Below are 6,231 nucleotides of genomic sequence, written 5' to 3'. Positions count from 1 at the left end.
TTTGCAATGTATCTTTGTGAATTACAATGCCTACTTGTGCATTAGCATACCAATCTGTTCTTTGCAATGTATGACTGTGCATTACATTGCTTACCTGTGCTTTACCATACTATCTGTGCATTACAATGCTTCCCTGTGCTTTAACCATACCTATGATATATTTTTTTCCGTGTGATTAACTATACCTTCATGTGTTTTACCATACCTCTCTCTGCTTTGCAATGTATCTCTGTTGATTACAATCATTCAATGTACTTTACCATACCTATCTGTGCATTAAAATGCTTCCCTGTGCCTCACCTTACCTATCTATCTATCATAATGCTTCCTTGAGCATTAGCATACCTCTTGTAATTTGTAATCTATGCCTGAGTCTTACAATGCTTCCCAGTCCTTTCCCATACCTCTCTGTGCTTTACAATGCATCAATTTGTTTTTCCATATCTGCCACTGCTATAACAATACCTATATGTGTATTACAGTGTTTCCCTTTGCGTTACCATACCTATGTGGGCATTACAATACTTACCTCTGCTTTCCCATACCTATCTGAACCTATCTATTAGAATGCTTGCCAGTGCTTTACCGCACCTGTCGGTGCTTTGCAATATCTCTCTGAGCATTACAATACCTTTATGTGGTTTACAATACCTGTCTGTGCCATACCATATCTATTTGTGCTTACCTATGCATCATTGCTCTCTGTGCTTTTCAGTGTATCTCTGTGGATTACAACGCCTTGTTGTGCTTTGCAATCCCTGACCTTTACCATATGTGTCTTTGCTTTAGAATGCTTCTTTCTGCTTTACCATACCTCTCTGATTTAAATTACTTCCCACTGCTATAACAAAACCTATCTGTGCGTCACAATGCTTCCCTATGCTTTACCAGACCTCTGTGCTTTACAATGCATCAATGTGTTTTTCTATATGTTCCAGTCCTATAACAATACCTATCTGTACTTTACAATGCTTCTCTGTGCTTTACCAGACCTCTGTGCTGAACAATGCTTCCATATGCTTTACCAGACCTCTCCGTGCGTTACAATGCTTCCCTGACCTTTATCATATGTGTCTGCTATAGAATGTTTCTTTGTGCCTTACCATACCTCTCTGTGATTTAAAATAGTTCCCACTGCTATAACAAAACCTATCTGTGCGTTAAAATGGTTCCCTGTGCTTTACCATACATTTCAGTGCTTAAAATACTTCCTATGCTTTACCAGACCTTTATGTGCTTAACCATGCTTCCCTATGCTTTACAAGACCTCTCTGCGATTTAAAATTCTTCCTTGTGATTTACAATACCTTCATGTGTTTTGCCATACCTCTGTCCTTTGCAATGTATCTCTGTGGATTACAACGCCTCCTTGTGCATTACCATACCTGTCTGTTCTTTTGCAATGTATGCCTGTGCCTTACAATACTTTCCTGTCTTTTACCATAACCTCTCTGTGCTTTAGAATGCTTCCCTATGCTTTACCAGACCTCTCTGTGCTTTACAATGCTTCCCTATGCTTTACCAGACCTCTCTGTGCATTACAATGCTTCCCTATGCTTTACCAGACTTCTCCGTGCTATAAAATGCTTCCCTGACCTTTACCATACGCGTCTTTGCTTTAGAATGCTTCTTTGTGCTTTACCATACCTCTCTGTGATTTAAAATAGTTCCCACTGCTATAACAAAACCTGTCTGTGCGTTAAAATGGTTCCCTGTGCTTTACCATACCGCCCAGTGATTTACAATACTTCCCTATGCTTTACCAGACCTTTATGTGCTGAACAATGCTTCCATATGCTTTACCAGACCTCTCCGTGCGTTAAATGCTTCCCTGACCATTATCATATGAGTCTTTGCTATAGAATGCCTCTGTGCCTTACCAGACCTCTCTGTGATTTAAAATACTTCCCACTTTTATAACAATACCTATCTGTGCGTTACAATGGTTCCCTATCCTTTATCATACATTTTAGTGCTTAACAATGCTTCCCTATGCTTTACCAGACCTCTGCGCTTTACAATGCATCAATGTGTTTTTCCATATGTTCCAGTGCTATAACAATACATATCTGTACTTTGCAATGGTTCTCTATGCTTTACCAGACCTCTCCGTGCTATAAATTGCTTCCCTGACCTTACCATACGTGTCTTTGCTTTAGAATGCTTCTCTGTGCTTTACCATACCTCTCTGTGATTTAAAATAATTCCCTGTGATTTACAATACCTTCATGTGTTTTGCCATACCTCTCTGCTTTGCAATGTATCTGTGGATTACAATGCCTCTTGTGCATTACCATATCTGTCTGTACTTCACAATATATGCCTGTGCCTTACAATCATTCAATGTCCTTTACCATACGTATCTATCCATCATAATGCGTCCTTGTGCATTAGCTTACCGCTCTGTAATTTGTAATGTATGCCTGAGCCTTACAATGCTTCCCAGTCCTTTCCCATACCGCTCTGTGCTATACAATGCATCACATTATTTTTCCATATCTGACAGTGTTATAACAATACATATCTGTGCATTGCAATGCTTATCTGTGCTTTATCTTACATATTAGTGATTTACAATACATCTCTTTGCTTTACCATACCTATGTGCATTAGAATGCTTCCCTGTGCCTGACCATACGTATCCATCATAATGCCTCCTTGTGCAATACCATGCCTCTCTGTACTTTGTAATGTATGCCTGAGCCTTCCAATGCTTCCCTGTCCGTTCCCATACTTCTCTAGGCTTTACAATGCTTCTCTGTGCTTTATCTTACATCAGTGATTTACAATACTTCCCTAAGCTTTACCATACCTATCTCTGAATTGCAATGCTTCCCTGTGCTTTCCCATGCATCTCTGTTATTTGAAATTCTTCCCTGTGATTAACAATGAATTCACATGTTTTGTTGCACCTCTCAGTGCTTTGCAATGTATCTTTGTGAATTACAATGCCTACTTGTGCATTAGCATACCAATCTGTTCTTTGCAATGTATGACTGTGCATTACATTGCTTACCTGTGCTTTACCATACTATCTGTGCATTACAATGCTTCCCTGTGCTTTAACCATACCTATGATATATTTTTTTCCGTGTGATTAACTATACCTTCATGTGTTTTACCATACCTCTCTCTGCTTTGCAATGTATCTCTGTTGATTACAATCATTCAATGTACTTTACCATACCTATCTGTGCATTAAAATGCTTCCCTGTGCCTCACCTTACCTATCTATCTATCATAATGCTTCCTTGAGCATTAGCATACCTCTTGTAATTTGTAATCTATGCCTGAGTCTTACAATGCTTCCCAGTCCTTTCCCATACCTCTCTGTGCTTTACAATGCATCAATTTGTTTTTCCATATCTGCCACTGCTATAACAATACCTATATGTGTATTACAGTGTTTCCCTTTGCGTTACCATACCTATGTGGGCATTACAATACTTACCTCTGCTTTCCCATACCTATCTGAACCTATCTATTAGAATGCTTGCCAGTGCTTTACCGCACCTGTCGGTGCTTTGCAATATCTCTCTGAGCATTACAATACCTTTATGTGGTTTACAATACCTGTCTGTGCCATACCATATCTATTTGTGCTTACCTATGCATCATTGCTCTCTGTGCTTTTCAGTGTATCTCTGTGGATTACAACGCCTCGTTGTGCTTTGCAATCCCTGACCTTTACCATATGTGTCTTTGCTTTAGAATGCTTCTTTCTGCTTTACCATACCTCTCTGATTTAAATTACTTCCCACTGCTATAACAAAACCTATCTGTGCGTCACAATGCTTCCCTATGCTTTACCAGACCTCTGTGCTTTACAATGCATCAATGTGTTTTTCTATATGTTCCAGTCCTATAACAATACCTATCTGTACTTTACAATGCTTCTCTGTGCTTTACCAGACCTCTGTGCTGAACAATGCTTCCATATGCTTTACCAGACCTCTCCGTGCGTTACAATGCTTCCCTGACCTTTATCATATGTGTCTGCTATAGAATGTTTCTTTGTGCCTTACCATACCTCTCTGTGATTTAAAATAGTTCCCACTGCTATAACAAAACCTATCTGTGCGTTAAAATGGTTCCCTGTGCTTTACCATACATTTCAGTGCTTAAAATACTTCCTATGCTTTACCAGACCTTTAAACCATGCTTCCCTATGCTTTACAAGACCTCTCTGCGATTTAAAATTTTTCCTTGTGATTTACAATACCTTCATGTGTTTTGCCATACCTCTGTCCTTTGCAATGTATCTCTGTGGATTACAACGCCTCCTTGTGCATTACCATACCTGTCTGTTCTTTTGCAATGTATGCCTGTGCCTTACAATACTTTCCTGTCTTTTACCATAACCTCTCTGTGCTTTAGAATGCTTCCCTATGCTTTACCAGACCTCTCTGTGCTTTACAATGCTTCCCTATGCTTTACCAGACTTCTCCGTGCTATAAAATGCTTCCCTGACCTTTACCATACGCGTCTTTGCTTTAGAATGCTTCTTTGTGCTTTACCATACCTCTCTGTGATTTAAAATAGTTCCCACTGCTATAACAAAACCTGTCTGTGCGTTAAAATGGTTCCCTGTGCTTTACCATACCGCCCAGTGATTTACAATACTTCCCTATGCTTTACCAGACCTTTATGTGCTGAACAATGCTTCCATATGCTTTACCAGACCTCTCCGTGCGTTAAATGCTTCCCTGACCATTATCATATGAGTCTTTGCTATAGAATGCCTCTGTGCCTTACCAGACCTCTCTGTGATTTAAAATACTTCCCACTTTTATAACAATACCTATCTGTGCGTTACAATGGTTCCCTATCCTTTATCATACATTTTAGTGCTTAACAATGCTTCCCTATGCTTTACAAGACCTCTCTGCGATTTAAAATTCTTCCTTGTGATTTACAATACCTTCATGTGTTTTGCCATACCTCTGTCCTTTGCAATGTATCTCTGTGGATTACAACGCCTCCTTGTGCATTACCATACCTGTCTGTTCTTTTGCAATGTATGCCTGTGCCTTACAATACTTTCCTGTCTTTTACCATAACCTCTCTGTGCTTTAGAATGCTTCCCTATGCTTTACCAGACCTCTCTGTGCTTTACAATGCTTCCCTATGCTTTACCAGACCTCTCTGTGCATTACAATGCTTCCCTATGCTTTACCAGACTTCTCCGTGCTATAAAATGCTTCCCTGACCTTTACCATACGCGTCTTTGCTTTAGAATGCTTCTTTGTGCTTTACCATACCTCTCTGTGATTTAAAATAGTTCCCACTGCTATAACAAAACCTGTCTGTGCGTTAAAATGGTTCCCTGTGCTTTACCATACCGCCCAGTGATTTACAATACTTCCCTATGCTTTACCAGACCTTTATGTGCTGAACAATGCTTCCATATGCTTTACCAGACCTCTCCGTGCGTTAAATGCTTCCCTGACCATTATCATATGAGTCTTTGCTATAGAATGCCTCTGTGCCTTACCAGACCTCTCTGTGATTTAAAATACTTCCCACTTTTATAACAATACCTATCTGTGCGTTACAATGGTTCCCTATCCTTTATCATACATTTTAGTGCTTAACAATGCTTCCCTATGCTTTACCAGACCTCTGCGCTTTACAATGCATCAATGTGTTTTTCCATATGTTCCAGTGCTATAACAATACATATCTGTACTTTGCAATGGTTCTCTATGCTTTACCAGACCTCTCCGTGCTATAAATTGCTTCCCTGACCTTACCATACGTGTCTTTGCTTTAGAATGCTTCTCTGTGCTTTACCATACCTCTCTGTGATTTAAAATAATTCCCTGTGATTTACAATACCTTCATGTGTTTTGCCATACCTCTCTGCTTTGCAATGTATCTGTGGATTACAATGCCTCTTGTGCATTACCATATCTGTCTGTACTTCACAATATATGCCTGTGCCTTACAATCATTCAATGTCCTTTACCATACGTATCTATCCATCATAATGCGTCCTTGTGCATTAGCTTACCGCTCTGTAATTTGTAATGTATGCCTGAGCCTTACAATGCTTCCCAGTCCTTTCCCATACCGCTCTGTGCTATACAATGCATCACATTATTTTTCCATATCTGACAGTGTTATAACAATACATATCTGTGCATTGCAATGCTTATCTGTGCTTTATCTTACATATTAGTGATTTACAATACATCTCTTTGCTTTACCATACCTATGTGCATTAGAATG

This window comes from Acipenser ruthenus, chromosome 58 (genome assembly GCF_902713425.1).
Source record: "Acipenser ruthenus chromosome 58, fAciRut3.2 maternal haplotype, whole genome shotgun sequence".
NCBI classification, from domain to species: domain Eukaryota; kingdom Metazoa; phylum Chordata; class Actinopteri; order Acipenseriformes; family Acipenseridae; genus Acipenser; species Acipenser ruthenus.
Note: the sequence above shows the minus strand (reverse complement) of the source record.